At 46.4% G+C, this 13478-nt stretch overlaps 1 protein-coding gene across 1 annotated transcript in view; it reads left to right on the plus strand.

Moving 5' to 3' along the window:
• The first annotated feature begins 4780 nt into the window (after positions 1–4780).
• Positions 4781–13478, plus strand: part of CSRNP2 (cysteine and serine rich nuclear protein 2) — a 42881-nt gene continuing 34183 nt past the window's right edge. The window contains exon 1 of the mRNA XM_055003925.1: positions 4781–4986. The gene's annotated coding sequence lies outside the window, so the exon portion shown is untranslated. The remainder of the gene's footprint in view (positions 4987–13478) is intronic.

The following is a 13478-nucleotide window of genomic DNA, read 5'->3' on the forward strand; positions in this document are numbered from 1 at the left end:
AAAATAGGGGAGCCAGGCAGCTATCATAAAGTAACAAAGCTCTTCTTTTGTTGAGTATCTTTCCTATTTTCTGGATGGATTTGAGCAGATGAGATGGGAAGAAGCCAAGTGGTTTATTCATTTTGTATTTTCCTGTATGCATACGTACACACTCACACAGAGGCCAGCATAATGTGAGCTGTTTGTGATCCAATGTAGAATGTTGCATTAAAAGCAAGACTTTTTTTTTTTTAGTGTTCCAGCTTTCTACTTGCAATTTGCTGTCAAGCGAAGATTGCTCGTTGCTAGTGAAAACTTGCCTTCTAGCATCTCTGGACCAGTGAATGCAAAAGCCCTGGGATGTATCAACAAGTACTTAAAACATCAATAGTTTTCTTTAAATCTTAGTGAAATTCTTCAGTGTACCAAACATGAGCCCCGTGGCGCAGAGTGGTGAGCGGCTGTACTGCAGCCCAAGCTCTGCTCACGACCGGAGTTTGATCCTGGCGGAAGCCGGGATCAAATAGCCGGCTCAAGGTTGACTCAGCCTTCCGTCCTTCCGAGGTCGGTAAAATGAGTACCCAGTTTCCTGGGGGTAAAGTGGGAAGGCAATGGCAAACCACCCTTAAAAAGTCTGCCAAGAAAACGTTGTGATGTGATGTCCCCCCATGGGTCAGTAACAACTCGGTGCTTGCACAGGGAACTACCTTTACCTATACCAAACAATACTTAGGATTGGCTGTTCTCTACTTGTTCTCCTCTCCTCACCCCCTCCCCAAATTGTGGGCTGCATCCTAATTCCTGTCTAATAAGGCTTCCCCAGAAGTCGAAAGTACAGTTTTCAGGGAAATGGCTAGTAGCTGCATGAATGCTGGCTCTGGTAAGGCATGCCGTGTTAGGAGCACAAGAGTGACTCGTCTTGCCTTCTGTAGCAAGTGGAAGGAAAGAAAAGCAAAGGCAGCAAGACCTGTGTCTGAGTTTCTTGTGCAAGGGGAATGGGAGCAGTAGTGCGGTAATGAGGACTGTGCGTGATATGGCAGTCTCAACCAAGCAAAGAACCTCGTGTGATGTCTAGACTTACGTGCTATGGTCAGTCAGGGGATTCTAGCATCCTGAGCTTAACACTCTATGCTTGGTGACTTAAATCTAGAATTGGATAACAGCACAGCAGATGGCAGAGTGATGAGAGACCAGCTCTGTACTTTCTAGGATTTCACGAAACCAGAGTGACCAAATCATGCTTCATTTGCATTCACCCCTTTGTGTTTTTGCAATGCAAACACTTAGAGGTGGGTAAATTAGTCACTCAGGAGTCATACAGGATGAGGGTTTTGAAGAGGGATTTAACAAAGGGAAAAGGGGGGGGGAATCCTTCCTGTACTCTATAAGAGAAGCACTATTGCTGAGCACAGAGCAAGAAACGGTAGGGGCTATAGGTGGAGGTTACACTCGATACAGAAATTAGAGAGAACCTTACAGAGACCTTAACAAAATACGTGATTACAAGTGGGGAGTTGTGATTTTGAGCGGAGGTGCCCTGTATTAAGAAGTCGGATGCTCGACAGAAAGGAAAGTCAGCAAGGAGAATACAGTAGCCACCATAGTTTGGGACGGTGTGGTAGCACTTAGCAGGAAGCTCAATTAGGAAAAAGATACATAGCAGTACTGTGTTTGTGCCATAAAAATGTTTGTTAGTGAGAAGCCGATGATGTTGCCAAGGATAGGGCTGTGGGCATTCCAGTTGTATCTTCTGAACTGTGGGGGAAAGCAACATTTTGATCGGAAAAACGAGGAGTTTGGCAATCGTCTCATTCCGTTGCAGATGAAGGCAACCACTCAGGAGGAAATGGCAGCAAGACAAAAGTTGCGGTGAGTCCCTCAAGAGCTGCCAATTGCGGCGATTCATTACACAGTTGCAAAGGTGTACACTGGCTGTCGCTATAGACTTGAAGCCACTTTCATCAAGTTTCAATGAAGTTTATTGGGGAAGGTGGTTGGGACTATCCTGTATGCTGGCATGTGTCTAGCCAGGCCATTCTTTTGACGGCGTGGTGCTCCAATTTCTTAAAAGGGTGATGGTGGTTTTTGGCCATTTCCCCTCTCCCTGAAGATCCCCAGTTTGTTCCATGTGCTGTTCCGAGGGTCCATTGACCCCAGGAACGAAACTTAAGGGGGCTCAGTGAGCTACAGCAGGAAGATGAAGCAGAAAAGTTCTGCTCTGTGAAAATCTGGATGGTTGGATAGACCTGTGGGTATGGTATTCATACAAGTTTTATTATGCACATTTAACTAATGTGCTTGCCGTGACCTGGACGGCTCAGACTAGCCCAGTCTTGTAGATCTTGGGAGTTAAGAAGGGTCAGTTCTGATTAGTACTTGGATAAAAGACCACCAAGGAAGTCCAGGGTCATTACACAGAGGCAGGCAAGGGAACACACCTCTGTGTCTTGCCTAGAACTTGATGTTTATTGAAACTCCGCTATAAGTTAGGGTGATGGGTAGATGGTCTAATGGTGTGAATGTTTTGTGGACAGACTTGCTTAGAAGATGGCTTAGAAGGCTGCTCGGGACTAGCTTCTAAGTTGTGATTCTTCGTGGTAGCATCAAGCAGATGCTCTTAACTACCCTGGATCTGAATCAGGCGTAAGGCGTGTACCCTCTGGCCTTTTTTTACATTAAGCTTGCCTGCAGCTGCTTTGTATCTATAAAATTAAGTTGCTTTTTTGCAGCTTTCAGGAGTTCCTAATCTCTTGTCTAGACAGTCCTAAAATTTAATTTCTGGACACTTTGTCTTTTTTTTTTGTTAAAGGTGTATCTAGAGCGTTGCTTTAATGCAGACCTGGAGCTGAATCCAATTTAATTTCCATAGTGGAAGCGACAAAAGCCATTATGCTTACAATTCTGGCTGTCACAATGTATGGTGACTTAAACACCTTCAGGGGATTCCTCCACTGAATTAAACATAAACGTTAGCTTTATTTGTACTTTGTTCATGCCCACTTCCTCTTTTTTTTCTTCCCTTTACACACCAAAGACTCTCTAAGAAAGGACTATAAACAAACAAACCAAGGATCCAGGCCGCAGAACAATTTTCCCTACTTCCTGGTGCCAATTTTAGAAGGACAAAAGATTTGCTTGTAAGGAGATTACAGTGTTTAAACCTGTATGGGAACAAGCAGGCTGTACTTCAATGCTGCATCATCTTTCTTGACAAGTGAAGTCCAGCGTCTGGCCGAGTGTGTGTGTGCTTCGTAATTGTGAAGCTGTTGCTGCAAGGCCCCATCTTTGTTACAGAGTTTGCTCCATAAGCTGCCGGTTTGCTTGGCAGAATCCACAGCTGGATTAGAAGCCATTTGTTGCGAAAGGAGCAAGCCATGGGAACGTAGGAAGTATCTAACCCTGCCTTTGTGAGCTTGGTTGAGTGTCCCTCTTGCAGCTGGAAGCTAAGGCTATGCCACCTTCATTTTCTTTCCCTGCTGCTCCATCCAGCGGCGAGCAAGAAAGCTACACTTTCAAAGCACTGCTTTTTTTCTTGCACATGAAGACTGCTTAAATGAAAAGAGCTTCCCAGGGCAAGTGGAGCCGCAGGTTGCAGAGATGAGATTCTTTTGTGCATGCTGGATGGATGTTCTGCCTTCCATAGCAGGAATAGAGGTTTTTGGAGGCAGTGTAGTTGCTTGTGATACCTCTGTAACGGGGTTTGTTTGTTTTTTTGGCTCAAAAAGGCCCTATTTGTGTACAATTGAATCGGCAAGCATTTCAGCACTACCTTCATTGATGCGTTTAATAACGGTGCCTGATCACTAAATCCCCAGATGTCTTTCAGTGGTGGCAGCAAGCATTATAGTTCTGCTCACAGTCTTAACTTTCCTTATCTCCCAAATAGATTCCATCTTTGAATGATGCAGTAATCGTACTCTGCCGCCACTGGTATGGGATTCAGCCTCTGCTCAGCAAAGCCTGAAGCTTTCCTGTAGCATAAGGACCCACCAGGAGGAAGGCTGAAGTTTTGGTGAGCAGAGTGGTTGGATCCACCTTCGTCTGACGAAGAGAGCTGTGGTTCTGGAAAGCTTATGCCTCAATAAAGTGGGTTTGTCTTAAAGGGGCTACTGGACTCTTTTTCTAAAAAGTGTGTATGTGTGTGTAGACTAGGGTTGCCAGCTCCAAGTTGGGAAATTCCTGGAGATCGGGGCAGGGAGAGGGGGTGAAACCTGGAGAAACCTGAAGAAAGGGGTTTAGGGATGGAAAGGGCCTTGTCATGGCATAATTCCATAGAGTCCACCCCCCAAAGTAGCCATTTTTTCCAGGTGAACTGATCTCTGTGGCCAGGAGACCAGTTGTAATTCCGGGATATCTCCAGCCACTACCTGGAGGCTGGCAACCCTAGTGTAGACATACACACAAATTTAAAAGTCGTGTTTTCTTTTCCTAAATGGCTTTCTTTTGAGTCAAAAGAGGGCGGAAGAATAATAAAAGATCTGTATTTTGCATCTGGGCAGAGAGTGAACGAAGACGCTGAAGTTTGCCTCAGCGCTCTCAACGCCCTTGCCCCCTTCATGGACTCCATTTCCCAGAAGTCATAGCGCTTTCCCGTCGCTGTTCCCTGGGAGGGAAGTCCTCTCTACGGCCTAGTGCTCCTGCGCGGGCCTCCCTCCTGTCAGGGCGTTCACTACATCTCCCATGACATCCCCGCGGCAGCCAGCGTCCTAGTAGGCGGCGGCGTGCGTCACGTGACACCGGCTATATAAGCGCCGAGGCTGCGCCGGCAGCCCTATTGTTATCGCCGAGCGGAGCCGGGGGCGGGTGGTCTGTCCGGCCCGGACTGTCGCTTGCCAGAGCCGCCGCCGACGTCGGTTTCCCGCTCCTTCCCCTCCCGACCCGAGGCACGGAGCTGCCAGCTGAGCATCTTCCCCTCCCCAGGGGACCTCGGGCTTCGCCCTGCAGCTCCGGCCTGTGCGGAGGGAGGGGAGGAGGGACCGGCCGACGGGCGGGAGGATCCCCTACCCGGTAAGAGGCCGCTCGGACTGACTGACTGGGGGGGGGGCTTTTCCCCCCAAGGGGGCGGCGCTATGGGACCCCTCCCCTTTTTTGCGTTGGGGGAGAAAACGAATGCCAAGCGGGGCCCATCGTTCCGAGGGTTGCCAACCTCCAGGTGGTGGCTGGAGATCTCCCGGAATGACAGCGGATTTCCAGGCCGCAAGCATCCCCTGGAGAAAATGGCTGCTTTGTAGGATGGGCACTATTGCAGTATACCTTGCTGAGGTCCCTTAATCCCCCAAATCCCACCTCCTCCCAGCCCAACCCCCCCACAATCTCCAGGAATTTCCCCATCTTGGAGGTGGTAACCCTAAGACACCCCCTTCCTTGTAAGTGTGTGTGTGGGGGGGTATCTCTAGGTTTGATGCCCCAGTGTCATTCCTTAGCAAGTACCTCTGGATTCCTCTTTTTAAAAAGATTTTGGGTGGGGGCCCTCTGGCCTTCCCTTCCCCTCCATTAAAATGTTCATTGTTCTGAGTTAAGTTGCTGTTTTTTTCTCATTTGATCTTCATCTGTCTGTCTGTCTATCTCATCATAGGGTTTTCAAGGTAAGAGATTAGAGTCCCCATAAGTCAGAGGCGACTTGACAGCACATAACACACATATAACATATCTTTCTCTCTAATCTATCACTGCTCCTGCAGCAATTGCCTTAAGCAGAAATTAAAGGAACCTTGTTCGATGTCATGTCTCTGATGTTTAATTATTGCCCCTCTACAGAAAATGGAATGGAATCCTTTGTGTCCAGTAGTAACCACATCATCTGGGCTCTCATGTTTGGTGGTAGTTCCATATTTTTAAGTAAAGGGATGATTAAGCTAGCCCTCAGCTCATTAAATATGGGACACTCTGTGATCCCGTGTTCAATGGTTTCAGTTTTATCATATGGGCATCTTCGTGTTCTATTCGCATGTGGCAACGAGTTCTGGGATCATCTTAATATGCTTCTTGGTTTGGGAAGGGGGGCATCTTTTATCCAGGCTGGCTGAAATATGACGTGCCACCCCCCGCCCCCCAACCATAATGCAGCACTTTGTTCTTAAGTTTTTTTGCCTTCCTATATTTATTTGCTGTCATTAGCATCAGGGTGCTTAAGATGCTACTGAGGCCTACCTGTGTATGTGCATGTCATATTATGGTACCCAGGGATGAACCTGATTTTGCTGTTGGGTTTCCAACTCCTGTCTTGAGTGTACCTTGCGCAAGAATTTAGGTTACAGTCAATCACACTAGTGCTTTTCATTGGTTTGGCGATTATCTTTCTAATTGCTGCTTAATAGCGTAAATAAATAAACAGTACTTGGATTGTAGCTACTGGCAGGTGAGGTCAGCAACTGTCCCTTGGTACAGCATCTACTGTGTAAACCTGTGAGGAAGGGAGCCACTTTAAGGTGGCCTTCTTAAATTTTCTTGCATGTGCTGCTGGACTATGAGACGGAGCAAGAGTGTGGCAAGCATTTTTGCATGAGCAGGGCTCGTTCGCTGGAAGAGGAACGTGCCCTGCGCACGGAACGTTTCTGTCCTCTGCTGTATTCCTTCATTAAGTCTCTATCTCTTGATTACACAGGTCCTTACAGCCACTTCTTTGGAGAGTAGCTTTGCGGTGGTTCAGCCAAGAATATATTATATATGTGACTCTTCATTCTTTAGACCGGAGTCTGGAAATTTATGATGGGGTCCGTAGATTAGATGAATGATCGCGGCAGGAGAGTATGGCATTTGTAAGAAGGTCTCTCCACATGGATGGAGTTGAGAAGATGTTTTGACATTAGAAGATACCGTTCATTGTGGACAACGGGCAGTGGTTTCTCTTCTGGGGACCTGAGTGCTTTTGGAGAGCTATAGCCCTGCTTAGCCCGAGCTTATTAGAGCTTGGATTCTAAGCAGGCTTGGCTGTGGTTAGTGCTTGGATGGGAGATGGCCAAGAAAAATTGGTGTTGCTGTGCAGAGAAAGGCAATGGCAAGCCACCTCCGCCTGGTGGTTGCCGACAGTTAATTGTGACTTGACTGCACGTTCTTATCATGCTCACTAAAGACCCGTCAGATGTCTTCAGTCTAGAGGAGGAAAGTTTTTACACATCTGACTTGGTCAGAGGAGACCTGAAGAAATGCTTTATGATTTCTCTTTGGTCCTTGGAAGCTCTTGTGCATCTGGTAGCTCTTTTTAGAAGGTCCTAGAAGGCCTTTGGTTTTCCTCTGACTCTTAGCTGTCAGTATACAGGCCAGATAGTCATAAGGGACGTATTCTTACGGTTATTTAAAGCAATAGTAAGGATCACAGAAAGGAGATGGAATGGCTTTGTGTTACTGAGCTGTGCTGGCACTTCCTGAGTCAGGATATGTTTCCTCCCACTCTTCCATCGTGACACATTCACAGTTAGCGGCCATTATTCATTGGAGGCTATGTATGGTAGCCCTCCTCCTCCATGCATGTTTGAAGCATGAAATTGTCCCCGTTTAATCAAAACGGGGAAGGGAAGAGTGCTAAATTCCAACCTCTTTAAGAGGAATTCTGTTATTCTGTCAAAGTACTGTGGCACGTTACACAATCTGGCCTGTTGCTGTATGTGCTAGAGCAAGGTGTTTCGGGTACACTGAAGGGCAACTCAGGTTAATAAGGTGGGAATTGAAGATGGTGATGAACACACCCTAGTTGCTTGAGTGCTGTCTGCCAAAGAATTACCCCGCCCTCGCCCTTTCCTCCACCCTTATTGCTGAGGGTTGGGATGAAGGAGATGGTGTTCATTCCCTCACTTCACACTGAGCTTTTCAGATAGTCAGAAACTCTGGGGCACTCTGGAACTCAAGGAAAAGATCAAGTCATTTATGTTGTATGTTACCACCCAGGAGAAAGAAAGAGAGGCTGAAACCACCACTGATTCTTCTGTACACTCCAGGTGGATACCCATGCTGTGTAAAGAGAGAGTTCCTCTTCCCCAGCCAACAGATACGGGTGGTATGAAGAGATCCCGAAGGAGGGGATCTCATGATGATCTAGTGCATTGACCAGAGAAGAGAATCTTGGTTGCCAGTGGTGGTATAATTTGACCAGTTTGCCAGTGGTGGTATAATTGGAATTTCTACCTCCAGGTCTGTCTCGAAGGCCTAAGAGAGACAACAGTATTTGCTCTTGAGTTGGGATTTTCTGATCTTGTACCTGTAGGTGCTTTTTAAATCCATTTATAGTGATTGTCAGAGGAGAGACAGTGGTCATTTCCAGCATTATATTCTTGCATTTCCCCTTTTTAGTGTCTGATTTCTGGCCATTCTCCTAGGCAGTGAGTGTCCATTTGTCCACTATGAACTGCTAAAGAGCAACTGCAGTGTATGTGACAGATGCAGGAACAAAAGATAGTGCAGCTGATCTTAGGCCCAGCAGTAGATGGAAGAACAGCTGGCACTGGAGCTTTAACCAACACCTTTGGATCAGGACCAGTGATGTCATAATGATGAGATGACTTTTCTAGAATATTGCCTTTCAAGGTCTCTTTGATATGACCTGTGAAGGGTCTGCCTTGCATCCAGACTCACAAACTTAAAATGGGGTTAATTGAACTGACATCAAACTCTTAACAGTTTAGGAAAGTGTATTTCACACTTGTAGAGAATTACATAAGACATCTGTGCACTTGAACAGATTCCGATGTCGTTTGCTTCCCCCAGAGATGTGCAGCTGCAGAAGCCATTTTGACACAGTTGTGAAATAATCTGTCCCATATTTTACGTTACGGCATATGCCCTTGCTACTATTAGTGGAGAATGAGGTCTGAATTGTCCCTTTTAACTTCTCCAGCTTTCCGTTTTCACCCTAAGATACAGAACGTCTGCCAGACTATGACACTTCAAGGAGCTCTGAATGGACTTGTGACCATCTGAAATAGCGAAGGGATGTTATTCATGAACCTGACATATGTGAATATCTGACACAGGAGCGAAATAATTGGTTAATTTCTGCTTTCTCAGCAGTACCTACTGAAACATGTTGCAAGAAGACTGTAGTTTCCTAGTTGCCAGAGACTTGATCATTCTTTCATCTTATTTCCAAGCTTCTTGCTGTGCGTGCAACTTACTTCATGGGGTAATGATACATTGAGGGTGTTTGTAGATCCAGAGGAGTTCGCTGTGTTAGTCTGTAGTAGCAAAATAGAAAAGAGTCCAGTAGCACCTTTAAGACTAACCCACTTTACTGTAGCATAAGCTTTCGAGAACCACAGCTCTCTTCGTCAGATAAAAAGGTGCTACTGGACTCTTTTCTATTGAGGGTGTTTGTGATGGTTCCTGATTTGTAGTAGAAAAGCCATTTCCTGTAACGTGAATGCTGTAATTGGTTTAAAACCCAAAGTTTTAGTGTTAAAGTGTATTTGGTTGGGTGGGATCACATTCGCCCTTGGGTTGTCTTCCTGACGGTCCTTCCTAATATACTTCTGTGGAAATTGTGAACATCGTGTTGTGTAGTGCTCACATTTACCTACTCAAAAGGACAAGGGTTGAGGAAGTCACTCTTGGGTTAACTACCATTTAGGTGCAGCAGCTGTTTATTATTACGGACCCTCCTTTGGATAATAGTCTCTTCTTGCCTTTGTGGTATCTTCACAAGCGAGATGGGCAAGTAGGAATATGCCTCCGTCCCCTTGTATGAAAAAGAAACGAATCTGCCAAAAAGACTGCTGTTCCTCTTTGAGGTTTTCCAGCACCACAGTTCGAGCTACAGGATGCATTGCATGTTGGAAAAACCTTGTAAGGCATTTCTAGAAATGATTAAAAGGCTGGATGTGGCCAGAGGTGTGAGCAGGGGGCAGAACTGGGAATAAATGAGCCAACCCAGGACTCAGTATCTGCCCCTCCTGTTTTTGCAAGTGACTAAAAGTCTAGGGGTAGACAGATGTGCAAGGCAATGCAGATGTGCAAGGGTAGACAGATGTGTCCTTGTAGCCCATGGCTTGTGCCTTGTGGCACCCATGTGAGCTATACCAGTGGGACCAGCACTGACCCGGGACGTCGTCTTTGAGTCATCATGTTGGTTGTTCTGCTCTTGTACAGAAGATCAGCGTTAATGCCAGTGTTACGTTGTCTTGTAATAAGCAGAATCGCCTCTCCTGACCTGGTGACAACTGCAGTGGCAAACCTTACACTCGGTATTGCTATGTGATATTCCTCATGCTTTTGTGGCAGGAGGTTAATAGGTGTACGGAGTACTTGCCAGGCCTGTCTGTTTCATCGCGTCTTCTGGTGACATCACCTTACAGTAAGTACCATTCACTTCTCTGCAGTAGTGGTGCCATTTCATTTTGGCAGCATCACTTCTGCAGCTAATGTGGGTGGTATATAGTAAATGTGAAATCAGACACTCGGGAATTCCTGATGAGCTGATTTCCATTGCACGAGGGCCTGAACTTGCGAAGGAACGTGGGGAGTTAGCCTAGAAGAGCCTCAGAATTTTCTATGTAACGTCATTTTATCTTCTAGCTCTTGGAAGGCTTTTATGTACATGCCTCCTGCCCTGTTTCAAAATCCCCGGTTAGCTTCCATTGATGAGTTACAGTTTTACATTTTTTTTTTAAAAAAAAGCTGTTCCTGAAATAACGGTGTGGAGTCTCAAAATAGCGAGAGCTTTTTGCCAGCAATAGAGAGAACAGGCGATGGTTCTGATGGAGCTTGTACTAGAACAGGACGGGCTGAGCTGTCCAGCCAGCCAGCTGGTGGGGCCATGCGGTCTTTGCCCTTCCCTTGCTGATTGACCTTGCTGGGAAGGGGCAGAAGAACCAGCAGGTTTTGAGTCCAGTGCCCAGTGGATGGGCCAGGGGTGTCCTGCACTTTACAACGTGTGTAGGCGCCGTTTCCTTCAAGCAGATAACAGAATCTTGGTCCAGTTCTTGTCCTGTTCACAGGCTTGTCTTACACCCAAACTCTTAATTAGGTGTGCTTCTTTCTGAATACCGGAAGCCTTGTTGCGCCTCATTTCTGTGGCTTAGGAGTGAAACGCTATAGTTCTGCAAACTGCGACTCTAGTTCTGTTCTCCGTGGCTAGCAACTTAAGCCACTCCTTTATCTGTACCCCCAAATACTATTGACTTCTCCGTCCAAGCTCACCTGGTACAAAAGTGGAACCAGCTGCCTAGGGAGGTGGTGAGCTCCCCTTCACTGGCAGTTTTCAAGAAGAGGCTGGATGAATACTTGTCAGAGATGCTTTAGGCTGATCCTGCACTGGGCAGGGGGTTGGACTAGATGGTCTGTATGACCCCTTCCAACTCTATGATTCTATGAAATGTGGCAGTCACCCACTCTTGAGAGATGAGAAGTAGAATTGGCCTTACGGGCTGCTTTATCCATATTGCTCGGCTTTAGCTGTCCCGCCACGTGCAGGAATCTGTGTTTATGGCTGTTAAGTGCTGTGCTTGATCGTCTGATAGCTTTGTCCTATATCCCATAAATTTCACAGGACTGCAAAGAAACTGGGTGTAGATTTGGAACCGGCAGCGCGCATCTTTTGAGCCACTAAACAGCTTTCAGGGTGCTGCACAAGCCTCTTATACAGCCACAGTTGTATCCTGTAGGGGAAAGAGGACATACTTGCGGTGAAGCTAGCCATGGCTGCTGCACTAGCAGCGAGCTGAGATTTGATCCTGGCTCAACACTGCTGCTTATAGCAATGTTTGCTAAATTTCAGGCAACCGAGGAACAAGGTTTTTTTTCTTTTCTGAATTGAAATTATGAAACATGCTTCACTCCTACACTCGAAATAGTTTTGCTCCTACAGTGCAGTTCCATTCACCTTTAATTCGAAACTTCCTTGCTGCCCCGGTGGGGTTTACTCCCAGTTAAGCACGCATTGGGCTGCAGCCTTAACAGCTGCAATAATGGCTAGTTCTGAGAAGGGCCTGTCAGTTGCGTCTCTGTGCAAGTTACCGTTCTGCTCGCCTTCTTCTGCGGAAGACTAGAGTAGTGATTGGTTCAGGGGCTCCGTGAGCAGCATCTGCTGAGGCGGAATAATTCTGCTTTCCGCATCCTGTCCCACCAGGTGCAAATGGGGCTGGCTTCCTCTCCCCGCCCAGGCAGACTGGGAAGCAAGCAAGGCAGAAGTAGCGAATCCTGTAGAAATGCCGCAGATAAGCTGCTTCTACGGACGGGTGTTATGGGGGCTTGTGAGTCTTAATTTGCTTCTCATCGCCTGCTAGTGTGCCTTGGCATACAGCTTGGCAAGTTCTGTCTTATAGGACTGGACAGTGAGCAGAGAGAGAGAGAGTTTGTTTCATGGCCTTATTTTCACATACTGCCATCACTTGTGGCAGAAACGTTTCCCTCTAGAATGGCATTAACCACCTCCCCTCCCGTTTCTCTTTGAAGAGAGATTCCCAAATAGATGTGCCTTTGTCCTCTCTCTGTCTCCTGTGTCAGCGGGCAGAGAGATAGCAGGTAGCACAGTGATTTTCAATACCTTTTAATGCTAGCTTTGCAGCTGGTGACGGTCAGGTCACGGAAAGAAGTTTGTGCTTCCCCCTAGCTATTTCAGGCAGCTTGCAAACTCTAGACGACAACGCAGCATTAAATTACATGGCTGTTGTGCTTGGCTGGCTGTTCACACACGTTTGTTCTAGAAAGCATTTTCTTAAACCGAAAGGTTGTCTTGCAGAGGATTGGCCTGTGATATTCCAGTCACATAAATATATCCGGCGAGAAGTCATCTGTTTTATTATCCTTGGCTTAGGCAGAGGATATTGCGCTAGGAGTTATTTTAGAGCTGAAAAGAGATCTTCCTCTTCACAAAATGATTTTTAAAAGTCAGCCTGCAAATAGGTAGAATAGTAGAATCACAGTAACATAAGTCTGGGCACGGCTGGTGTTTCGCCTTTGCAGTCTAGAGGGCTAGAAGCTTTCCTAGGACAAGTCTGTTTAAAAGCTGTGCTTAACCATCTGCTGTGTCTAAGGCGCAGGGCAGACTCAGGGAGCATCCTGCAACCTTGATCGGATATTCCCCTCCCTTCCTGTTTTGGAGATACGTCTCTTGGAGGTATGGCTACACTTGTGTTTCATGAACCATGGTAGCCAGTCTGTAAACCGTCTTCTAGTTATGGTTATAATCAGTAAAAAAATCAGTACAGATATAATGCTAATGGTGTGTGTGTGTGTGTGTGTGTGTTATGTGCCATCAAGTCGCCTCCGACCTATGACGACCCTATGAATGAAAGATCTCCAGAACATCTTATCGTTAACAGACTTGCTCAGATCCTGCAAACTGGAGGATGTGGCTTCTTTTATTGAGTCCAGCCATCTCGTTTTTGGGTCTTCCTCTTTTCCTACTGCCTTCCATTTTTCCTAGCATTATTTTTCCAAGATTCCAGAGAATCTTCTCATGATGTGACCAAACTATGATAGCCTCAGGGTTTTTTTTTTCATTTTAGCTTCTAGGGAGAATTCAGGCTTGATTTGATCTAGTACCCACTTATTTGTCTTTTGGGCTGTCC

The sequence above is a fragment of the Eublepharis macularius genome, chromosome 19, assembly GCF_028583425.1.
Source record: "Eublepharis macularius isolate TG4126 chromosome 19, MPM_Emac_v1.0, whole genome shotgun sequence".
NCBI classification, from domain to species: domain Eukaryota; kingdom Metazoa; phylum Chordata; class Lepidosauria; order Squamata; family Eublepharidae; genus Eublepharis; species Eublepharis macularius.